Source organism: Anabrus simplex, chromosome 8, assembly GCF_040414725.1.
Source record: "Anabrus simplex isolate iqAnaSimp1 chromosome 8, ASM4041472v1, whole genome shotgun sequence".
NCBI lineage: Eukaryota > Metazoa > Arthropoda > Insecta > Orthoptera > Tettigoniidae > Anabrus > Anabrus simplex.
The window spans coordinates 8,422,776-8,448,976 of NC_090272.1; the positions used below are offsets into that span (position 1 = coordinate 8,422,776).

Genomic DNA, 26,201 nt, shown 5'->3' on the forward strand with positions numbered 1-26,201 from the left:
TATACATTAAAAGTTATAAAAGTCAAGCAGAAATACCACCCAGTAAAATTGCGGAGCCAAGCGAGTTGGCGGTGCGGTTAGAGTCGCATAGCTGTGTGCTTGCATTCGGGAGATGGGGTTATGAATGACATTTTGCGGTTTCCCATTTTCACACTAGGAAAATGCTGCGGCTGTACCCTAATTAAGGCCACGGCTGCATCTTTCCCCTTCTTAGCTCTTCCATCTTCCATCGCAGAAAACCCTCCAAGTGTTAGAGCGATGCAAAGAAAAAAAACAACACTTTGTTAAAACATGTGCGAACTTTACAACAACAGATGCGGTCCCTCTGTCTGTTAGGCTACCAGCCCAGAGGTTATGTGGTTATGGGAAACTGTTGCATGCCAGCTGTGTGACATCCCTTACATGACACTCACACTCAAAGTGCCATCACTCAGCAACAGGATGCCTCCAACTCATCATCCTAAATTCGCGGGTTCAATCTCGATGGTAAAACATATTAACACTTTGGCATGTTAAAAATCTACGGTGGTATCACGTGACAAAGTTAATCCGGCCATAGGAGCCGTCCAGTGCTAGTTAGCACGACAATCGGAATGTTGAAATCCGTAAGCAGGCCCCGTGAATGGCACCACTTCAGAAGAACTACACCCCGGTATTATCGTGGAACGCAGAGGTTATGGGGCGAACGGGTGGACAGAGAAAAGAACAGAGCATAATTTCAAAGACTAAACGTTGAAATTTTCTTTCTTTCCCTTTCTTTTGACATTAAACTTTGGTAAACAACAAGAATGATTCAGGAGCTCGTCGGCTCGAATGGCAGGAATGGTCAAAGTTCAGGTACACAATAAGTTGTAGCTCGCAAGTTACATTATTAAAAAGAGCACCATTGCTCCACTCAGTGAATACCCTACGAGACTGCGCTCCGAAACTAATCACACTCAAGCCTCTCCAAGGCATAATTTTCTAAACCAAAATAGATCATTACACAACATTTCTTACTGTCTTACCCGCTCGACGGTCGGATTTACACACGACAATGAACAGTTAGAAATTAAACAGGGGCAATAAGTGTCCGTACTAAACGGCCTTCATGGTTAACAGGAAAGGTTTAAGATATCGGCCATAAACAAAATGATAGTGCACTCCTTTTGTAATATCACAATACCTGTAATTAGATCAGCACCACATTATCGTTGGAATTTTCGTAAAGCTGACTGGACCAATTTCATAGCAGAACTTGATAAGTGCATCCGATGGATTCCCCCTAAATCTAACAACTATTGGCGTTTTGCTGGTGCAGTTATAGGAACAGCTAAGCAGTTCATTCCAAGAATCAAGAAAGTGAAGCACTATATTAAAACTTTCAACGATGTGGAGATCCTAACACAGCAACCGAGCTTCTGTCCAGTCTGGACTCATCTCGAAGGCATAAGTGGATAGAAACAGTTGAGAGGATAGATTATATTCGCTCTAGTAGAGAAGCTTGGAGTCTTCTCAGAAAAGTAGGAGGAACCCCACCAGTATGCAGAGAACAGGCTGAAGTTACATCAGATCAAATTGCCTCTCACATCGTTGCAACGTCACGAGTTCAAGGTGACAAGAAACACACCAAATATATTCGACGACAACTTCAAGTCTTGAAGTCAACAGCATCTCAGTATTCAAAATATTCTGGGGTAGCCGTGGAGCAGAAAGAAGTTAAAAAAGGTGCTGTGGTGAATGGGTCTATATACAATATCAAAATTAATTTAAAACTTGAACTGAAGGTTATATTTTTTCAAAAACAACAACTCAACAAATAACAATATGTCAGGTACAAAAGCAATCTTGAAACAAGACTAGGAAAGGCCAAGAGTAGTGATCTTTACAGATTATGGGCTTCAAGCCCCTAGTTTTACAATTTTTAAAATGGAAGTGGTATTATTTAGTTAAGGGCAGAAATCCCTTAATTCAAGAGCACTTGCTCCCTAAATCACAATATCTATCCTCCCAAGTAGTATAATAAGCGGGTTCTGCGGCCTCCTCCCGCGGGAAATTAGAATTCTGGCGGGAAATTTGAATTTTTGGCGGGACATTTGAATTTTTGAGGGAGATTTGAATTTGTAAACAAAGCCACGTGCTTTTTGACAGCTGTCGTCGACAACAACGCATCGCTAACCTCATTGCTGCCATCTTGACGGGCCTAAACATCAGTGGTACCAACTTACCCTAACTAGCGCGAGGTAAACAAAGCCACGTGTTTTTTGACAGCCACGTGCTTTTTGACAGACAACAACGCATCGCTAACCTCAGTATTGCCATCCTGATGGGCCTAAACCTCAGTGGTACCAACTTAACCTAACTAGCGCGAGATAAACAAAGCCACGTGTTTTTTGACAGCCACGTGCTTTTTGACAGACAACAACGCATCGCTAACCTCAGTATTGCCATCCTGATGGGCCTAAACCTCAGTGGTACCAACTTAACCTAACTAGCGCGAGATAAACAAAGCCACGTGTTTTTTGACAGCCACGTGCTTTTTGACAGACAACAACGCATCGCTAACTTCAGTACTGCCATCTTGACGAGCATAAACCTCAGTGGTACCAACTTAACCTAACTAGCGCGAGATAAACAAAGCCACGTGCTTTTTGACAGCCACGTGCTTTTTGACAGCTGACATCCGCCATCTTTAAACTACAGAGCACCGTGCTGCCCTCTTTATCGCAGTAGCTGCAAATTTGTCACCTGTCATCGGCAGTGCTGATATCTTGGCGGGCCTAAACCTTAGTGCTACCAACTTAACCTCACTAGCGCGAGATAAACAAATCCACGTGCTTTATGACAGCTGTCGAATTTGTAAACAAATCCACGTGCTTCTTTGACAGCTGTCATCCGCCATCCTTAAACTACAGAGCACCGTGCTGCCCTCTTTATCGCAGTAGCTGTAAATTCGCCACCTGTCATCCGCAGTGCTGCCATCTTGGCGGATCTAAACCTTAGTGCTACCAACTTAACCTCACTAGCGCGAGATAAACAAATCCACGTGCTTTTTTGACAGCTGTCATCCGCCATCTTTAATCTATAAAACACAGTGCTGCCCTCTTTAGCTACTTACCTTTGAAATGTGGTGGCGGATAACTTGAAAAATGCTTTTTGACAGCAGCCATCTTTGAGCACCGTGCTGCCCTCTTTAGCTAGATACCTGTGGTGGCAGACAATTCTACGTGACAGCAGCCATCTTTTAGCACAGTGCAGCCCTCTTCGTGGTGGCGGGAAATTCCACGTGCTCTTGTTTGGAAACAAACTCTCGTGCTTTTTTCTGACAGCTGTCATCCGCCATCTTGCGTCACAAACCTCAGTGCTGCACACTTTAGCTAGATACCTTTGAAATGTGGTGGCGGCAGTTTGAAAAATTCTATGTGCTCTTGTTTGGAAACAAAGCCACGTGCTTTTTGGACAGCTGTCATCCGCCATCTTTAATCAATAGAGCACTGCGCTGCTATCATGCGGGCAATTTCGTCAGCTGTCATCCGCCATCTTTAATCCACAGAGCACCGTGCTGCCCTCTTTACGACATGTAGCAGCGGGCAATTTGAAAAGTTCTGTTAGCTGTCATTCGCCATCTTTAATCAAGAGAGCACCGTGCTGCCATCTTTAGCTAGATACCTTTGATATGTGGTGGCGGCAAATTGAAAAATTCCACGTGCTCTTGTTTGGTAAACAAACTCACGCGCTTTTTGTCAGCTGTCATCCGCCATCTTACATCGCAAACCTCAGTGCTACACTCTTTAGGTACATACCTTTGAAATATGGTGGCGGATAATTTAAAAAGAAAAATTCTACGGCAGCCATCTCTCGACGCTAATTGCACAAGATGGTGGCTATACATGACTCCTTAAGTGTGCTTACGCAAGATGGCCGCTATACATAGGTTCTTATGAGACGCCCTTGGGATGGTTGCGCAAGATGGCGGTTGCTCTTATGAGGTGGCTTAAGGGTCCTTGCACAAGATGACTAGAGACGCCCTAAGGATGCTTGCGCAAGATGGCGGACGCAAGATGGCGGCTATAAACGACTCCTCATGAGACGCCTTAAGGGTGCTTGCGCAAGATGGCTGCTGCTCTTATGAAGAAAGCTAGCTTAGAGGCTAACGTGTCATGCTAGTTCGATTCATTAAATTTGGGGGCTTAAATGCAAAATGTTAAATATCTCGAAAACGGTGCATCGTAGAGCAAAACGGACAAAATTTTTTCTGAACAATACCTCGGTTCGCAGTACGAGGAACAAGAAAAACATAGTCTATAGATGAGATCAACGGTTCGGTTCCTACTTAGGCCCTTTGGCATTCGCTCTGTTTTACTTTGTATTGAAGCAAGTCTTCGTAACAAGATCAGGTCTAGCTATGGTAGAGAGTAAAACGTGCCGTGCAGGTTCGATTCATTAAATTTGGGGCTTAAATGCAAAATGTTAAATATCTCGAAAACGGTGCATCAGGAACATGATAGCATAAGAAAAACATAGTCTAATGATGAGATCGACGGTTTGATCCCTACTTAGGCCCTTTGGCATTGGCAGCTATCTAATTCTACAAGATGGCGGCTATACATAGCTTCTTATGAGGCAGCTTAAGAGCGCTTGCACAAGATGGCTGCTGCTCTTATGAGAAGCCCTAAGGGTGCTTGCGCAAGGTAGCAGCGACAAGACGGCGACTATACACAGCTCCTTATGATACGGCCTAGAGGTGCTCACACAAGATGGTGGCTGCTCTGATGAAGAAAGCTAGCTTTTGATCGTGCAGGTATCTTTACAGCACTAAACCTCATACCTTTGAAATGTGGTGGCGGGTAATTTGAAAAATTCTACGTGCTTTTTCTTAACAGCACCTATCTTTAAACAATAGCGGCTATACATAAGCTGTTAAGGCCTCCTCTTATGTCAAGGCATAGCTCTATCGAACAAGTTTAAACCTGCATCGGGATAGCTAGAGTAAGCACGTGCTGCAGTGATGACGCCAATATGCATGTTTAGACTTACAAATCACTAAAGAATCATAACAAGACTAGAGTCGAACACTGCACTCTATGCCGTTAACTTTATCATGTGATCGGAACATTGATTGAAGTGTTTAGAACACTAAATAAGTAGAACAGAACACTGTACTCAATACAACATGTCAGGGGATACCTTTGTTCTAAGAAGATTAGATTACCGCACATTCCTTGTAGGGCTAATAGGCTAAAGGGCTAATGTGCAAAAGGGCTAATGGGCTAATGGACAAGGAGGGCTAAAGGGCTAAAGGGCTAATGGGCAAAAGGGCTAGGGTGCCTCTCCTCTCTTCTCTTTATCCGGGCTTGAGACCGGCTCTACAACTAGAGGCGGAGTTAAGACCCTAAGGAAGGGAGAATGTTGGGAAATAATCTATGCGAATATAGCTCCTCGATCGACTATATACTACAGATGGATGACTTAGGTGAGGGTAAGCGCTTACTTACTAATACCTACACGACGTAATTCATGCTCTATTTCAAAAATATCTTCTTTGTACTGTGTGTAACCAGCATCATGATAGGCTCTTAGCACCTGTAAACGTTTTACCAGTACTTTGGGGTCTTTACAGTAGCTTATATCTACATAGGGTAACAGAGGCTCGTTGTGAACTTTGAGTCTATATGCAGACAGTTGATGTGTAGGGACTTGTTTTGAGGTAATATGTGCTTCAGCAGTAGCGTTTCCAGGTACAAACTTAACTTGTTCCGATAGCGATGGAGCGTTGAAATTTCCTTCTTCTTTACCTTGCATCTCATCTTGAGATGTTTGCACTGCGACAGAACGTGTAGTAGGCTTAGGATATGAAGTAAACTCATCAAACTGTAATGGCAATGAAACATTAAGATTTTCTTCTTCTTCTACCTTCCCTTTACTACTGTTTTGATCAACATCATTATCCTTATTATCATAATCATGATCTTGCCTCTCTTTATCTTGAAGTTTGTGCTTAGTAACAGAACTTGCAGCAGGCCTAGACAACAAGGGATAATTATAAATCTCTCGCAGAGGTGTACTTTTTAAACATAAATCAGTGTTCGCTTCAATATGGTTGAGCTCTTTGTATTTTGTTCCCGATGAAGCTACATTACACGCGGCTTCATGACGTTGAGCGTTGTTTGCGTTCTTGAACTCTCTTCTACAATGTTTGCATTGAAAAATTGTCCTACATGATATCTCATGACGTCTCCTGTGATAGCTTCGGGAAAATGCTTTTCCACACTCTTCGGAAATATACCTAGAAATAGGTTTTTCCATGACGGACTTTTATCTTCTGCTAACAGATTCTTCTTTGAATCTACTTGACATTTGTTACTCTCTACTTCGATGATGCGAACAGCTTAGCGATTAACAGTAAACTAACACAAAAGCGTATAACCAAGGTAGCAACAGTAAGGTTTAAGCCCATCAAGATGGCAAGAGTGAGGTTAGCGACGTTCTGTTGTTGGACTTTAAATTCCGCGCTATAACATGCATAAGGTGGGAGCCTTGAGGTTTACCGCCGTAAAGATGGCAGCAGTGAGGTTAGCGACGCTTTATTGTCCTTCAATGTGAGGTTAGGGTCCGTCAAGAAGACAGCTGTCAAAAAAGCACGTGGCTTGGTCTACTAAACAAGAGCACGTGGCAGTGACGTCACTGTCATGTAATCAATCCTTAGCTCTACGTCGTTAAGAGCAGCATTAGGATTAGCTATGTTTGAAAAATCTTGGGAACAGAGCAGCAGTATGATTAGCCATGTTTCAAAGCGTGTACACATCACCTATCGATATTACATGCATCGACCCTCGTATTAAACTTCTTCCGATAGATCGTGCTGCTATCTTAGCATAACCTATACGTATGAACTTACAGTACAAAGAATAGCCATGTTTCAAAGCGTGTACACATCACCTACCGATTTTACATGCATCGACCCTCGTACTAAACTTCTTCCGCTAGATCGTGTTGCTATCTTAGCATAACCTATACGCATGACCTTAAGTACAAAGAGTACCCATGTTTCAAAGCATGTACATATTACCTATCGATTTTGCATGCATCGACTCTCGTACTAAACTCCTTCCGCTAGATTGTGCTGCTATCTTTGCATAATTTTATACACATGAACTTACAGTGCAAAAGAATAGCCATGTTTCAAAGCGTGTACACATTACCTATCGATTTCACATGCATCAAATATCGCACTAAACGTCATCCACTAGATTCTGCTGCTATCTTAGCATACCCTATGTCCATGAACTTAAAATGCAAAGAATAACTATGTTTCAAAGCGTGTACACATCACCCTGAACTTCTTCCGCTAGATTGTACTGCTATCTTAGCATAACCTATACCGGCGAACTTAAAGCAAAACAAATAACGATGTTTAACAGCGTGTACACATCACCTATTGATTTTGCATGCATCGACTATTTTTACCGCCAGAGTGTACAACGATCGCATATGTGTATTGCTAACGTATGTGTATAAAGCTAAAGCACAAAGATTAGCTATATTCCAAAGCGCGTACACATCACCTATCGATTTTGCATACATCGACTATCGTAATAAACTTCTCCCGCTAGAGTGTACAACGATCGTAATTGTGTGCTGCTACCTATGTGCGTGAATTTAAAGCATAAAGAATAGCGTGTACACATCACGTATCGATGATGCATGCGTCGACTATCGTACTAGGCTTCTTCCGCTAGAGCATGTAGCAATCGCTTTTGTGTATCCCTAACCCATGTGCACGAACTTAAAGCACAAGGAAGAGCTATGTTTCAAAGCGTGTACACATCACCTATCGATGATGTATGCATCGACTATCGTACTAAACTTCTTCTAAAACAGCGTGCAATCATCGCTTGTGTGTGCTGCAATCCTAACATAACCCATGTGCACGAACATAAAGCACAAAGAATACCCAAGTTCAAAGCGTGTACACATCACCTATCGATTTTACATGCATCGACTTTCGTATTAAACTTCTTCCACTAGAGCGTGCGACAACCTTATAAGTATGCTGCTAACTTAGTATAACTTATACGCATGAACTTAAAGCATAAAGAATAGCAATGTATAAAAATCTTGTGAACATAGCAGCAGCAGTAGGAATAGCAATGTTTTAAAAGCGTGCACGCATTGCCTATCGATTATACATGCATCAACAAGAGTACTAAACTTCTCCCTCTAGAGTGTGCTGCTATCTTAGCATAACCTATGTGCATGGATTTAAAGCACGAAGAATAGTTAAGTTTCAAAGCGTGTACACAACACCTATCGATTTTGCATGCATCAACTATATTAACACATCCCGCTAGAATGTACAACGTTCACATGTGTTTGCACTGCTACTTTAGCATGACCTATGCACACGAACTTAAAGCACAAAGAATAGCGACGTTTAAAAATCTTGCGAACATAGTAGCAGTAAGAATAGCAAGGTTTAAAAGCGTGTACGTATCACCTTTTGATAATGCATACATCAATTATCGTACTAAACAACTTCTACGCGAGCGTGCGACCATCGCTTGTACGTGTGGTGCTATCTTAACATAACCTATGTGCACGAACTTAAAACATAAAGAATAGTTATGTGTAAAAATCTTGTGAACATAGCAGAGTGTTAACTACGTAGGTGTAGACATTGAACTTTGCACGCTGAAGCAGCATAGTACGTGACCGTGACGTCACAGCCACGTGCTCTTGTTTAGTAAACCAAGCCACGTGCTTTTTTGACAGCTGTCTCCTTGACGGACCCTAACCTCACATTGAAGAACAATAGAGCGTCGATAACCTCACTGCTGCCATCTTTACGGCGGTAAACCTCAAGGCTGCCACCTTATGCATGTTATAGCGCGGAATTTAAAATCCAACAACAGAACGTCGCTAACCTCACTCTTGCCATCTTGATGGGCTTAAACCTTACTGTTGCTACCTTGGTTATACGCCTTTGTGTTAGTTTACTGTTAATCGCTAAGCTGTTCGCACCATCGAAGTAGAGAGTAACAAATGTCAAGTAGATTCAAAGAAGAATCTGTTAGCAGAAGATAAAAGTTCGTCATGGAAAAACCTTTTTCTAGGTATTTTTGCGAAGAGTGTAGAAAAGCATTTTCCCGAAGCTATCACAGGAGACGTCATGAGATATCATGTAGGACAATTTTTCAATGCAAACATTGTAGAAGAGAGTTCAAGAACTCAAACAACGCTCAACGTCATGAAGCCGCGTGTAATGTAGGTTCATCGGGAACAAAATACAAAGAGCTCAACCATATTCCAGCGAACACTGATTTATGTTTAAAAAGTACACCTCTGCGAGAGATTTTTAATACTCCCTTGTTGTCTAGGCCTGCTGCAAGTTCTGTTACTAAGCTCATACTTCAAGATAAAGAGCGGCAAGATCATGCTTATGATAATAAGGATAATGATGTTGATCAAAACACTAGTAAAGGGAAGGTAGAAGAAGAAGAAAATCTTAATGTTTCATTGCCATTACAGCTTGATGATTTTACTTCATTTCCTAAGCCTACAACACGTTCTGTCGCAGTGCAAATATCTCAAGAAGAGATGCAAGGTAAGGAAGAAGGAAATTTCAACGCTTCATCGCTATCGAAACAAGTTAAGTTTGTACCTAGAAACGCTACTGCTGAAGCACGTATTACATCAAAACAAGTCCCTACATTTCAACTGTCTGCATATAGACTCAAAGTTCACAACGAGCTTCTGTTACCCTATGTAGATATAGGATACTGTAATGTCCCCAACGTACTGGTAAAACGTTTACAGCTGCTAAGAGCCTATCATGATGCTGGTTACACACAGTACAAAGAAGATAATTTTGAAATAGAGCATGAATTACGCCGTGTAGGTATTATTAAGTAAGCGCTTACCCTCATCTAAGTCATCCATCTGTAGTATATAGTCGATCGAGTAGCTATATTCGCATAGATTATTTCCCAACATTCTCCCTTCCTTAGGGTGTTAACTCCGCCTCTAGTTGTAGAGCCGGTCTCAAGCCCGGATAAAGAGAGGAGAGGCACTCAAGCCCTTCAGCCCATTAGCCCTTTAAACCGTTTAGCACTTTTTGCCCATTAGCCCATTAGCCCTTTTGCACATTAGCCCTTTAGCCTATTAGCCCTACAAGGAATGCGCGGTAATCTAATCTCCTTAGAACAAAGGTATCCCCTGACATGTTCTAAACACATGTTGTATCGCGTACAGTGTTCTATTTTAGTTTTGATCACTTATTTAGTGTTCTAAACACTTCAGTCAATGTTCCGATCACATGATAAAGTTAACGGTATAGAGTGAAGTGTTCGATTCTAGTCTTGTTATGTTTCTTTAGGGATTTGCAAGTCTAAACATGCATAATGACGTCATCACTGCAGCACGTGCTTACTCTACCTATTCCGAAGCAGGTTTAAACTTGTTCGATAGAGCTATGCCTTGACATAAGAGGAGGCCTTAACAGCTTATGTATAGCCGCTATTGTTTAAAGATAGGTGCTGTTAAGAAAAAGCACGTAGAATTTTTCAAATTACCCGCCACCACATTTCAAAAGTATGAGGTTTAGTGCTGTAAAGATAACTGCACAATCAAAAGCTAGCTTTCTTCATCAGAGCAGCCACCATCTTGTGTGAGCACCTTTAGGCCGTATCATAAGGAGCCGTGTATAGTCGCCGTCTTGTCGCTGCTACCTTGCGCAAGCACCCTAGGGCATCTCATAAGAGCAGCAGCCATCTTGTGCAAGCGCTCTTAAGCTGCCTCATAAGAAGCTATGTATAGCCGCCATCTTGTAGAATTAGATAGCTGCCAATGCCAAAGGGCCTAAGTAGGGATCAAACCGTCGATCTCATCATTAGACTATGTTTTTCTTTTGCTATCATGTTCCTGATGCACCGTTTTCGAGATATTTAACATTTTGCATTTAAGCCCCAAATTTAATGAATCGAACCTGCACGGCACGTTATACTCTCTACCATAGCTAGACCTGATCATGTTACGAAGACTTGCTTCAATACAAAGTAAAACAGAGCGAATGCCAAAGGGCCTAAGTAGGAACCGAACCGTTGATCTCATCTATAGACTATGTTTTTCTTGTTCCTCGTACTGCGAACCGAGGTATTGGGCAGAACAATTTTTGTCCGCTTTGCTCTACGATGCACCGTTTTCGAGATATTTGACATTTTGCATTTAAGCCCCCAAATTTAATGAATCGAACTAGCATGACACGTTACCCTCTAAGCTAGCTTTCTTCATAAGAGCAGCAGCCATCTTGCGTAAGCACCCTTAAGGAGTCATGTATTGTCACCATCTTGTGCAATTAGCGTCGAGAGATGGCTGCCGTAGAATTTTTCTTTTTAAATTATCCGCCACCATATTTCAAAGGTATGTACCAAAAGAGTGTAGCACTGAGGTTTGCGATGTAAGATGGCGGATGACAGCTGACAAAAAGCGCGTGAGTTTGTTTACAAAACATGAGCACGTGGAATTTTTCAATTTGCCGCCACCACATTTCAAAGGTATCTAGCTAAAAATGGCAGCACGGTGCTCTCTTGATTAAAGATGGCGAATGACAGCTAACAGAACTTTTCAAATTGCCCGCTGCTACATGTCGTAAAGAGGGCAGCACGGTGCTCTGTGGATTAAAGATGGCGGATGACAGCTGACGAAATTGCCCGCATGATAGCAGCGCAGCGCTCTATTGATTAAAGATGGCGGATGACAACTGTCCAAAAGCACGTGGCTTTGTTTCCAAACAAGAGCACATAGAATTTTTCAAATTTCCGCCACCACATTTCAAAGGTATCTAGCTAAAATGTGCAGCACTGAGGTTTGTGACGCAAGATGGTGGATGACAGCTGTCAGAAAAAAGCACGAGATTTTGTTTCCAAACAAGAGCACGTGGAATTTCCCGCCACCACGAAGAGGGCAGCACTGTGCTCAAAGATAGCTGCTGTCACGTAGAATTGTCTGCCACCACAGGTATCTAGCACCAGACTTGCCCTCCAATGGATACTCGTTAAAGGATTTAAAGTGTACTCATTCCGATTACGGGGCCTCGGATGAGTCCCGTATCGTTATTTTTCGTCACTACCTCCCCGTGCCGGGAGTGGGTAATTTGCGCGCCTGCTGCCTTCCTTGGATGTGGTAGCCGTTTCTCAGGCTCCCTCTCCGGAATCGAACCCTGATTCCCCGTTACCCGTTACAACCATGGTAGGCGCAGAACCTACCATCGACAGTTGATAAGGCAGACATTTGAAAGATGCGTCGCCGGTACGAGGACCGTGCGATCAGCCCAAAGTTATTCAGAGTCACCAAGGCAAACGGACCGGACGAGCCGACCGATTGATTTTGATCTAATAAAAGCGTCCCTTCCACTTCTGGTCGGGACTCTGTTTGCATGTATTAGCTCTAGAATTACCACAGTTATCCAAGTAAAGTGGTACGATCTAAGGAACCATAACTGATTTAATGAGCCATTCGCGGTTTCACCTTAATTTGGCTTGCACTGAGACATGCATGGCTTAATCTTTGAGACAAGCATATGACTACTGGCAGGATCAACCAGGGAGCTGGCTGGCTCGAGAGCCGAAACCGAGCGTCGTAGCCCGCCGCCGACGAGTGCGGCCTGCGGGACACAGACTTGCTTTGCTCCGTTGGCCGACCGAGTGGCCGCCAACTAAAATTTCATAGGCCGCCGAGCACGGGCTCTCACCCGGCCGGACGGGCCTTCACTAGGGATCGGGTCCCTTCACCATCCATCGTCACATCTCCACTTCGACCGCTGCCGAGGTCGGCAGGACCGTACGAGAGGCGTACGATGCTACATTTTCACGCCCGAGCAAGGGCGAGCGGTTACCAACATTACTGAGCGCCGCATATGAGCATGAACACTGGGTGTGCAGAGGCTCGCAGCATTGCAGTCGCGCTGCTGTCAAAAAGCATTTTTCAAATTATCCGCCACCACATTCCAAAGGTAAGTCGCTAAATAGGGCAGCACTGTGTTCTATAGATTAAAGATGGCGGATGACAGCTGTCAAAAAAGCACGTGGATTTGTTTATCTCGCGCTAGTGAGGTTAGGTTGGTAGCACTAAGGTTTAGGTCCGCCAAGATGGCAGCACTGCGGATGACAGGTGGCGAATTTACAGCTACTGCGATAAAGAGGGCAGCACGGTGCTCTGTAGTTTAAAGATGGCGGATGACAGCTGTCAAAGAAGCACGTGGATTTGTTTACAAATTCGACAGCTGTCAAAAAAGCACGTGGATTTGTTTATCTCGCGCTAGTGAGGTTAAGTTGGTAGCTCTAAGGTTTAGGCCCGCCAAGATGGCAGCACTGCCGATGACAGGTGACGAATTTGCAGCTACTGCGATAAAGGGGGCAGCACGGTGCTCTTTAGTTTAAGGATGGCGGATGACAGCTGTCAAAAAAGCACGTGGCTGTCAAAAAGCACGTGGCTTTGTTTATCTCGCGCTAGTTAGGTTAAGTTGGTACCACTGAGGTTTAAGCCCGTCAAGATGGCAGTACAGAGGTTAGCGATGCGTTGTTGTCTGTCAAAAAGCACGTGGCTGTCAAAAACATGTGGCTTTGTTTATCTCGCGCTAGTTAGGTTAAGTTGGTACCACTGAGGTTTAGGCCCGTCAAGATGGCAGTACTGAGGTTAGCGATGCGTTGTTTTCTGTCGAAAAGCACGTGGCTGTCAAAAAACACGTGGCTTTGTTTACCTCGCGCTAGTTAGGTTAAGTTGGTACCACTGAGGTATAGGCCCGTCAAGATGTCAGCAGTGAGGTTAGCGATACGTTGTTGTCGATGACAGCTGTCAAAAAGCACGTGGCTTTGTTTACAAATTCAAATCTCCCGCCAGAATTCAAATTTCCCGCGGGAGGAGGCCGCAGAACCCGCTTATTATACTACTCTCCCAGAGTCACACCTTACAGTTACAAAACTTTGATAAAGAGAAAACAGGCTCTCAGTTTCTTACGGCCCTCTCAAGGCAACATAACATCAAAATTTACAATCTCTGTCCTTTCAAGTCACAATTTACAAATAGAGAATAATTTTACACAGGGGTATCTAGTACCCAACTACAGGGTCATAGTGAAAAAGAACAGGTTAAATAAGCGGCCCGAGTACAATTTGAGAGGAGGCGAAGACTGTGCTCCAGATAATGAAAACTTAAAACCTATAGGGCTCTCAGCCGATGAAACTGGGGCTATCCCCAAACTACTGACGTAGCACGCAGGGAAATAGCTTTAATACATTGCAGAAACGAAAGGTTATGAAAACGTAGTCACCTCAAATCAAGATAAAGGGGAGCTCGAGAGAGTAACTCACTCTCTATCCCCGATTTAAGTTAAAGATTTTACGAATATTTTACCTTAGCCAAAAGAAAAGTTACAAAATTAAGGACTCGGACCTTTCCCCTCGGGTTAAGCTGCGGAAGTAGCTACAACAAAAAAATGTAATTTATGTGACCATTACCTTATAGATGTTCTGGCGCCGACGAAAGAGGCCGCCGCCTCCTGCTTAGACACACACACTCAGATAGACGTCGATCAATTGGCAAGGAAACATGAAATGCCGCAGTTTATAAAACCTCAGCGAAGGTTCGAGATCATTCAAGACTAAACCAGCCACACCCTCTCAATTTAATTGGTTCATCTCAAAGTTAGACTCAGAATCGAATAAGAAGCATGTGATAGGTTCAAAATTAATTACAGAAATTCGTGGTTGGCTAGATTCAAAACTGGCGGAAAGAAAGGGAAGTGTTGCCAATCCGAAAATAAATGTACATAGATCAGTTATGAAAACCTAGAAATACTAAACTTCTTTATCTTTCACCTTGCACTAGGGTGCATGATCATAGTTTTTGTGGTAGTGTCATCTGTGGAAAAATGTCCTAACTTCTTTATGAATGGCAAACGAAACAAGGAGAAATTCACCCAATTTAGGAAACTGCACAATAACAAAATTACTTAATATTTCGGTGGTGACATCTTCTGATTAAAGTTCTAAGTTCCTGTTGTAGTAGTTTCCACTTTTGTTCGATAGAGGAGTTCATCAAGGCGCTTATTTTGAATGCGCGGCGTTGAGGTGTACTCCCGGTACACAGAATATGAAAATCCCTTCACAGTATCCGGGATTGATACAGCACTGAACGATCTAAAACCATTTAAAACTCCTGGCTTCGATGGAATTCATCCCGAGTTCTTGATCAATCTGGGACAAAATGCGAAGAAATAGCTGGCAACAATTTTTACAGACACTTTACTAACTGGACACTTAAAATTGGAGTACAAAAGAGCTAAGATAGTTGCAATATTAAAACCTGGCAAACCCAACAAGCCAGAAAATTATCTCCCCATAGCTCTCCTTAGCTGTTGCTACAAACTTTTTGAAAGACTCATATTAAACAGAATAAGCAGCACCATTTTACAGCACATTCCCATGGATCAGGCAGGCTTCAGAGCAGATCGCAGCTGTTGTCATCAAGTTTTGGCACTTACAACATTCATATAAATGGGGTTCCATAGAAAATTGAAAACATCTGTTGCTTTTGTTGATCTCACTGCTGCATTTGATACCGTGTGGAGGGAAGGTATGGTCTATAAACTTCTCCGGGTCATAACATGCATAAAGATAGCCAGACTTATTAACAATATGCTGAGTGACAGGAGGCTTCAGGTTATCATATGGGACAATGTGAGCAAGGAGAGGAAGCTTAAAGATGGTTTGCCTCAAGGATCAGTCCTATCGCCACTGCTGTTCAGCTTATATATATCTGATCTTCCCGAAGTTACATCACGGAAATTCTGCTACGCTGATGATATATCATTAGCTGTGCAACACAATGAACTGGAGAGAAATGAAGAGATGTTAACAAGGGATTTGTCCATTTTTGGAAACTTACATCAGGTACTGGAGACGTAAGCCCAACACTAATAAAACGGAGGTGTCTTGTTTCCATTTAAACAATCACTTAGCAAATACTAAATTGAACGTGAGTTTCTGTGGCAGGATACTTCACTACAACTGGAACCCAAAATATCTTGGAGTAACCTTGGATCGAACGCCCTCCTACAAGCAACATCTGCTGATCACCGCACAGAAACTGAAAACACGTAACATCATTCATAAGCTTTGTGGAACTACCTAGGGTTCTTCGGCAAGTGTTTTACGGTCTTCTGCTTTAGGCTTGGTGTATTCAAGTGCTGAGTACTGTGCTCCAGTATGGATGAACAGTCGTCACAACATCATTCATAAGCTTTGTGGAACTACCTGGGGTTCTTCGGCAAGTGTTTTACGGTCTTCAGCTTTAGGCTTGGTGTATTCAAGTGCTGAGTACTGTACTCCAGTATGGATGAACAGTCATCACACAATACTTATTGATACTGAACTGAATTCCACCATGCGCATAATAACTGGCACAATTCCATCTACGCCAACTCATTGGCTCCCGCTTTCATGTGGAATAATGCCATCTGATTTACGCAGATGCACCGCTCTCATCAAGGAATTTAAAAAAATCTTAAGGAACCTCAATCTACCCTTACATGAAGATCTACGAATTATAAACCAAAACAGATTACGTTCACGCCATCTAACCTTACAGAACGCCTTAGACATGGTTGCTAGAGGCTACAACTCAACTACAGAGTGGAAAAGACGGTGGGAAGCAGCAACGGAGATTCACCTGCGCAGTATGTTCTCGAATGCCAAAGATTCAAATGGATTCCAGCTACCACGTAAAACATGGTCTGCTCTGAACAGAATAAGAACAGGCCATGGGAGATGCAGAGATGGAACAAGTTGCCGACACCCGCGTGTGACTGCGGAGCTGCACGACAAACCATACACAATATTGTCAGAGAGTGTGAAACGCGGGCATACACAGGCAGCAAAGTGGATTTCCTGATGACAACTCCAGAGGCAATACAGTGGATCAATGATCTTGACATTCAGTTTTAAGGAGTCTTTTCTTGTTCATTGTTTTCTTGTATGTAATTAATTTCTGTACTAAACTTGATTGTATGGGCCATACGCTAAATAAATAAATAGGTACGTTGAAACTCTTAAGATCCTATGTGGGCTTATGGCTCTAAGCCCCAGATGCTAAGCCTATACTACAGAGAGTGACTAGACGGAAAGAAGAGATAAAGTTTAAAGCTATACAAAATTACAATAACCCCAAGTACCAAGCTGAAAATCTGAATGGGAATTAAAGAGGGTAAACAATTTCTATTACCTAATTTACATTTTGTCCAACAGGGATTTGTATAAAGTTGCTTGAGAATTTACATTTAAAATGTGATATTGAACTTTACAAATTTACATTAAGAAATAATTTTGAAACATTCCCCTCAAGTCAGCTATCAGAAAATATCACCTTCCGACGGTGGGCTGGGTTTGTCCCCTGCCTCCACTGTGTACGCTCTGGAAAAGAGCTCCCAGCTTTTATAGCCGAGAGGAAGGTTTCAGAACTTTCTAGGCCGAAGGCCTGTACACACCCTCACTTTTGATTGGCGAATTAAATTAATATCCAAAATTTCTGATTGGCTAATAATTTCATGAAGAAGGAAGAGATAGCAGTGCAAGTAACCTCAGAACACAAACATCAACGTACAAACATTTCAGTTTAGAAACAAATACAGAAATTATTTTGAAAATTAATTGTCCACCTTCCCACCAGAGGGGGCAAATAAGCCGACAGTAGAGACAAGTTTTCGAAAGCTTTTCAAATACACAGTTCAAGCACATTGTACATGGCCTTCTAAAAGGCGCTCAGTTGAAATGTACGGAGCAGGTATACCTCCGGTATTTATTATTATTATTATTATTATTATTATTATTATTATTATTATTATTATTATTATTATGCACAATAGAGAGTATTATACTATAAGTTTCATGTCGTTCGAAACAATGAAATTCTCTTTTCGCAATGTCTAATTAAGACCATATTTCTAACTAGCGTTTTCAAACCTTCATAGATCCACGCTGTGATACTCGTCCCATCGTCTGGCCAGCGGCCAAAGTACTCTCTATACAGAGAAAATGGTCTATCTGGAGCTCAGAAAGTGACTTCGAGATGCTGCCTATTTCACAATGCTCATTCTCCGTCAACTAACCCCTCACGTTGGATCGATTTCTTGGAAACCAAATCAAGATAACTGATAATGAAGTAATTAAATCATCCTCGGTAACTCTCAGAAAATAAAACAGCGCGATCTAGAAGGCCAAGTCCTTCATTCTTCTGTCGTCACACTGCGGCCACAAACATTTGCGACATAAAATGTTCTCTAAGCAAATTCTACCGTCTTTACTTTACATTCACATTTCTGTTGCACAGATCGTTGTTTTGGCTCGTTTAATCTGAAAATAACGATGTGTTAATGCCTATTGGCCATGATAGTTAAGGCGTCTGACACCGTGGGTAGTCAGTTCGAGTCCCGCTGGTCGAAGAAATTTCACCTTCAGAGGTATGGCCAGCAGGGCAGGATAAGTGCTCGTATACTAATCACTAGATTGCGTGCCAAGTGCCTGGATTAAATTTAACATCTCTCCACAGTGCTCATCTCATTAACAGCTCTTCTAATGGGACACGTTATGAAGCTCATTCCGTCGTAAAACTCGCTACGAAGATTCGTCTCACTTCATGCACGACCTCGCAGAGAAACCGGACAAGGGATCAGCATATAATTAGCTGGCGCTTCTAAAAGGAACATCACACCAAGATTATAATCAAGTAAGTTAAATTTCAATATGCCATTAGCATCTTCTCTGAACACGGGGAGTAATTATGATCTAGGCAGATATTAACGTCCTAATTACAGAGAATGTGATTCGGAATTGGACGAGAGTTAAAATTCTTTACACAAAAAAATATTTTAACAACAACAACAACAACGGGTAATAACAGGAAAAGAATAATCCTGAACTGAAAGTACCTTATTTTGTTTACATGACTAGGTGTAAAAATCCCCGGGGCTATGATATGCGATTTATGGACAAGAAAAGAAATCAGTATGAATACACGACACTTAACATTATTACTATAAGAGTATCGTTGAATACATTATTTTAATTTTTATTTATTTAATGTGATGGTATGTCAAAGCAGCACTAAAAATCTTACTCTTCGTACATAAACAATTCCCTTTCAAAACAACTAGATATTTTAACTTAAAATGTTCATAGTCGTTTTAACTCGATGGTCATATCGCGACTTACATTACATGTATAAATATTAACACACTGAACATAAAATCTGTGAAAAATAAGCTTTATATTTCGTAATATAAACATGAAGCTTTAAAACATTTAGTTATTAGGAAGCATAGTGTAGGAGAGTTCAGTGTCTTTTGGAGCTCATTAGGAATACTGCGGTACTTTCGCCTTTGATTGCACAGTTGACATTCACAACTTATATGCTTGATTTTCAGTGGTGAGTTACATACACTGCAGATTGGATGTAACTGTGGGTTAGCTTTGACTGCCCTATCCTCAGTCGTGATATTAAAACCTGATCTTGCCTGCAAAGGTCCTTAACTGGGTACTCTGTTAAGGAATTCGATGTTATTTCACGAAGTTTAATTTTTGAAGTGACTGGCCAGTGCATCTTCCATTGTTGCCATAACACATACTATCACGTCCCTATGCAGTATAGGTATTGTTGGAACACTCAGTGGATGTCTTGTAACTTATTTCGCTGCCTGATCAGCAGTTCGACAATTAAGTGAAGAATTGGGATGACTAATTGGAATAGGAAAATGGTTATTTCCGAACAGAGTAGAATAATCAGACCAGCTGAACAGACGAGATATGTCATGTATGGTAATGGTTAAGTTTACACTGCTATATGTCCCGTGAGCTAGGTCATAGCGAGTAAGGCTCTCTTGAGTTTAACAACGTCACATCAAATTCATCCGGTAACATTTCTATTCTCTTCCCTTGTATCTGTATTATTAGAGCCCCACGAGCTGTTGTGGATGTTAAAATCTCCCATAAATATGAAGGGTTAACGTAACTGGTGTATTAGATTTCTCAAACTATAACTCTGAAAAATCAAAACGGTTTGAAATATCGACATTACAAATACAAATGGGCGGAGGTAAATTTACTTCAACTGCTACTGCTTCTAAATCAGTGGTTAAAGGTACTTCCCCTTGATACAGGTTAGATTTCACGTAAGTTGCCACTCCGCCTCTTGCATAACATGCATTAATTCTGATTTTAAGATGTACATTGAACTGTTTTATGCTGGAAATGAAGTTATCTCGAAAGTTTGTTTCTTGCAGACAAATCACTTTAGGTTGGTGTTCACTAATTAGGAGCTAGAAATACTCAATCTTCTGTCGAAAACCGTTAATGTTCCACTGAAGTATATTAGACGCCATTAAGAAGACGGAAAACTGTGGTATTACTGTAGCCATTACTGAAGGGAGGCGGTGTCGTCACTGGTGTGTCAGTTGCCACATTTTATCGTTTCCAACGGTCTTTAACATCTTTTTAACTATTCGAGTGCTTCTATTTTCAAAGGCTTTTTCAGTGCAATAAAGATACAGTTTCTCAAGTCCGTTAGCTACGCCCTCCAGGTCCTAGGTAATATGCAATAGTTGTTATGTCTGTAACCCCAACAGTGTTTTTGAAGAAGCTTTGAGTTTGTAGGTAACCGAGGGGAAACAAGTTCCGTTCAGTATCCATAATTTGCTTCATTGGCTTGAGCATTTCACGTGGACGAATGGACCTGTGGTTCCTAACCTGTTCCTAGGTGCCAGATTCAGTAGCCATGTTACATTTACCATTATCTTGAACATTTATATTGGTTGTTTCACTACTGTTTACTGATAACGGCCTTTTAGATCTGTGGGGTTGCATTAGTGCGAGAGTCTGAGAAATGTTGAAAGATGGAGATGGAGTGAGCTGATTCGAAATGTCAGATGGAGAGGATGGAACTCGAGTTTGGCTTAATAATGGTTGACAGGTAGGTAGCTGGGAAAGAGCTGTAGGTTGTGGGGAAACTGAGTTGATTTTATTTTGAGGCCTAGTTTCTGGTTTTTTTGTTTCACTGCTAACTGGAGGAAAATCACAGATATTAGTCTCACTAATTGGAAGATTATCGTGGTTTACTGAAGATTTATTACTAGTTACTGGATCAGTGTTACGACATTGTTTAGATAAATCTCCCTCGGTTTTGCATAAAAACAGGTGGGTGAGTCCGAAGGCAAGTATATACAATAGTTTGTTCCACCATGTTCAACTTGTAAAGCCTCGGGTAACTTATCAAAGTCCTCAGCTTGAATGTATATTTGTCTTCGAAAGAAAGTATGTCCGAGAATCCAGGGATTGATAATCCAGCTCTAATTGAAGAAATCTTTGACATTAGCTTAATGACAAATTTTTGTAGTTCTTGTTCAATTCCATAATTTTGGTTTACAGGTCAAACATTTGATATTACCCCCTCTTCTTTCTTGTAAGAAGGGGCCTTATTTACAAAGAAACGTTTTTATAAGTATCCTTGAGTGTCTAGTAGTTAGTTCTTCAACACATTTATTACTAGAGCGAAAAATACAGATTTTTCCATTTGCTATACGTGATAGAATTCTGAGTTTACCTACTGCTATTAAATTATCTCTGATACTGATTGCTGGTTCTTTAGTAGGGTACATTATTACTGCAGAATAGATTAACTTAAAAAAAAGGAACGAATTCAGTATTCTGTCACATGAGCACATCATAGTTTAATAGAAGGAAACTATAGTCAAGCTACACAAAGATTGTTTTTCACAATTTTATTAGGTATTTACTTTACTATTCTTCAAGCCTACGAATATATTGAGGCTCCCCGTTCGGTTACTTGGAACTTGAATATCTATATCAGTGGTCGCAGTGTTTTCATTTACACGCAAACTTCCATTACTGGTCATGTGCTTCTGACTGAATGTAACAGGAATTGTCACCAATGATTTTGACGGAAATGATACACGAAGAATTGATTATTTATGTTTTTTAAAAGTCGTCATAAATAGGTCCTCTTCATAATTCAATATTAGAGGCCATCATTTTAAATTCAATAAATAATTCCCTAATTATAATACGACCGTCCCCGTTATTTTATGCTGTAGCTACGTCAAATTACATGTAGAGTTATTTTAAAATGAAGAACTGGGCTAATTACATTATTGTTTCATTCGGTTTAGCTTCTATATCATGTCCAATCAGTTATACGTGTTCGTGTAACGACATCAGATATTTCACTGTGTAATTGAAAAATGTCATATTTCCATTACAATCTCGAATTTGCTCAGATATTAGAGTACAGTTTCTGTTTTACTGAGGGCGGGTGCAGTATAGCACATCCCTTTCGAAAGAAATGACTAATATCGAAGCCTCTGAACTTGGAGCGAGAGAGTAGCTGAGTTCCGTCGTCTCTGTTGGTTAGCATTGTTTTGTTCCGGTGCACAAGTTACAGGCCATCAACTTCCTAACAATACTGTAACCATGGCAACCAGTAGCGCCACCTTCTCACAGTGCGCTTTCTTTCTCTGACTAAGAGCCTGTATCAAGTGAAGCCCGTTCTACACCTCAGTTCGGAATTAAAATACGTGAACTGTCTGGAAAACTCTAAAGGACAACAGAGCGTCGCTAACCTCAGTGCTGCCATCTTGACGGCGGTAAACCTCAAGGCTGCCACCTTATGCATGTTATAGTGCGGAATTTAAAATCCAACAACAGGACATAGCTAACCTCACTCGTGCCATCTTGATAGGCTTAAACCTTACTGTAGCTGCCTTGGTTATACGCTTTTGTGTTAGTTTACTGTTAATCGCTAAGCTGTTCGCATCATCGAAGTAGAGAGTATAAAATGTCAAGTAGATTTAAAGAAGAATCTGTTAGCAGAAGATAAAAGTCCGTCATGGAAAAACCTATTTCTAGGTATGTTTGCGAAGAGTGTGGAAAAATATTTTCCCGGAGCTATCACAAGAGACGTCATGAGATATCATGTAGGACAATTTTTCAATGCAAACATTGTGAAAGAGAGTTCAAGAACGCTTACAACGCTCAACGTCATGAAGCCGCGTGTAATGTAGCTTCATCGGAAACAAAATACAAAGAGCTCAACCATATTCAAGCGAACACTGATTTATGTTTAAAAAGTACACCTCTGCGAGAGATTTTTAATTCTCCCTTGTTGTCTAGGCCTGCTACAAGTTCTGTTACTAAGCACAAACTTCAAGATAAAGAGAGGCAAGAATAAGGATAATAATGTTGATCAAAACAGTAGTAAAGGGAAAGTAGAAGAAGAAGAAAATCTTAATGTTTCATTGCCATTACAGATTGATGATTTTACTTCATTTCCTAAGCCTACTACACGTTCTGTCGCAGTGCAAACATCTCAAGAGGAGATGCAAGGTAAAGAAGAAGGAAATTTCAACGCTTCATCGCTATCGAAACAAGTTAAGTTTGTACCTAGAAACGCTACTTCTGAAGCACGTATTACATCAAAACAAGTCCCTACACATCAACTGTCTGCATATAAACTAAAAGTTCACAACAAGCCTCTGTTACCCTATGTAGATATAAGCTACTGTAAAGACCCCAACGTTCTCGTAAAAAGTTTACAACTGCTAAGAGCCTATCATGATGCTGGTTACACACAGTACAAAGAAGATATTTTTGAAATAGAGCATGAATTACGTCGTATAGGTATTATTAAGTAAGCGCTTACCCTCACCTAAGTCACCCTTCTGTAGTATATAGTCGATCGAGTAGCTATATTCGTATAGATTATTTCCCAACATTCTTCTTTCCTTAGGGTGTTAACTCCGCCTCTAGTTGTAGAGCCGGTCTCAAGCCCGGATAAAGAGAGGAGAGGCACCCTAGCCCTTTAGCCCATTAGCCCATTAGCCCTTTAGCCCATTAGCCCTTTAACCCTTTTGCCCTTTTGCCCATTAGCTCTTTAGCCCTTTTGCCCATTGGCCCTTTAGCCTATTAGCTCTACAAGGAATGTGCGGTAATCTAATCTTCTTAGAACAAAGGTATACCCTGACATGTTCTATACACATGTTGTATCGAGTACAGTGTTTTATTTTTGTCTTGAACACTTATTTAGTGTTCTAAACACTTCATTCAACGTTCCGATAACATGATAAAGTTAACGGCATAGAGTGCAGTATTCGATTCTAGTCTTGTTATGTTTCTTTTGTGATTTGCAAGTCTAAACATGCATAATGACGTCATCACTGCAGCACGTGCTTACTCTAGCTATCCAGATGCAGGTTCAAACTTGTTCGATAGAGCTATGCCTTGATATAAGAGGAGGCCTTAACAGCTTATGTTTAGTCGCTATTGTTTAAAGATAGATGCTGTTAAGTAAAAGCACGTCGAATTTTTCAAATTACTCGCCACCACATTTCAATGGTATGAGGTTTACTGCTGTAAAGATAACTGCACGATGCAAAGCTAGCTTTCTTCATTATAGCAGCCACCATCTTGTGTGAGCACCTCTAGGCCGTATCATAAGGAGCTGTGTATAGTCAACGTCTTGTCGCTGCTACCTTACGCAAGCACCCCTAGGGCATCTCATAAGAGCAGCAGCCATCTTGTGCAAGCGCTCTTAAGCTGTCTCATAAGAAGCTATGTATAGCCGCCATCTTGTAGAATTAGATAGCTGCCAATGCCAAAGGGCGTAAGTAGGGATCGAACCGTCGATCTCATCATTAGACTATGTTTTTCTTGTTCCTGATACTGCAAACCTAGGTATCAGGTAGAAAACATTTTATCCGTTTTGCTCTACGATGCACCGTTTACGAGATATTTAACATTTTGCATTTAAGCCCCAAATTTAATGAATCGAACCTGCACGGCACGTTATACTCTCTACTATAACTAGACCTGATCATGTTACGAAGACTTGCTTCAATACAAGCTAAATCAGAGCGAGTGAAAAACGGGGCTAAGTAGGAACCGAACCGTTGATCTCATCATTTGACTATGTTTTTCTTATTCTATCATGTTCCTCATACTGCGAACCCGGGTATTGGGCAGAAAAATGTTGTCCGTTTTGCTCTACGATGCGCCGTGTTTTAGATATCTAACATTTTGCATTTAAGCCCCAAATTTAACGAATCGAACTAGCATGACACGTTAGCCTCTAAGCTATGTTTCTTCATAAGAGCAGCAGTCATCTTGCGCAAGCACCCTTAAGGCGTCTCATAAGGAGTTGTGTATAGCCGCCATCTTGCGCAAGCATCCTTAGGGTGTCTCTAGTCATCTTGTGCAAGGACCCTTAAGCCGCCTCATAAGAGCAACCACCATCTTGCGCAAGCATCCCTAGGGCGTCTCATAAGGAGCCTTGTATAACCGCCATCTTGCGCAAGCATCCCAAGGGTGTCTCATAAGAACCTATGTATAGCGGCCATCTTGCATAATCAACTTTCAGGAGTCATGTATAGAAACCATCTTGTGCAATTAGAGTCGAGAGATTGCTGATGTAGAATTTTTCTTTTCATATTATCCGCCACCATATTTCATAGGTATGTACCTAAAGAGCGCAGCACTGAGGTTAGCGATGTAAGATGGCGGATGACAGCTGACAAAGAGCGCGTGAGTTTGTTTACTGAACAAGAGCACGTGGAATTTTTCAATTTGCCGCCACCACATTTCAAAGGTATCTAGCTAAAGATGGCAGCACGGTGCTCTCTTGATTAAAGATGGCGGATGACAGCTAACAGAACTTTGCAAATTGCCCGCTACTACAGAGGGCAGCACGGTGCTCTGTAGATTAAAGATAGCGGATGACAGCTGACGAAATTGCCCGCATGATAGCAGCACAGTGCTCTATTGATTAGAGATAGCGGATGACAGCTGTCAAAACAGCACGTAGCTTTGTTTCCAAACAAGGGACATAGAATTTTTCAAAATGCCGCCACCACATTTCAAAGGTATCTAGCTAAAGATGGCGGCACGGTGCTCTCTTGATTAAAGATGGCGGATGACAGCTAACAGAACTTTTCAAATTGCCGCTGCTACAGAGGGCAGCACGGTGTTCTGTGGATTAAAGATGGCGGATGACAGCTGACGAAATTTCCCGCATGATAGCAGCACAGTGCTCTATTGATTAAAGATGGCGGATGACAGCTGTCAAAAAAGCACGTGGTTTTGTTTCCAAACAAGGGCACATAGAATTTT

At 41.6% G+C, this 26,201-nt stretch overlaps 1 protein-coding gene across 1 annotated transcript in view; it reads left to right on the top strand.

Moving 5' to 3' along the window:
- LOC136879105 (dipeptidase 1-like) overlaps nucleotides 1–26,201 on the top strand; it is a 475,836-nt gene that overhangs the window by 395,883 nt on the left and 53,752 nt on the right. The gene's annotated exons all lie outside the window — the stretch shown is intronic.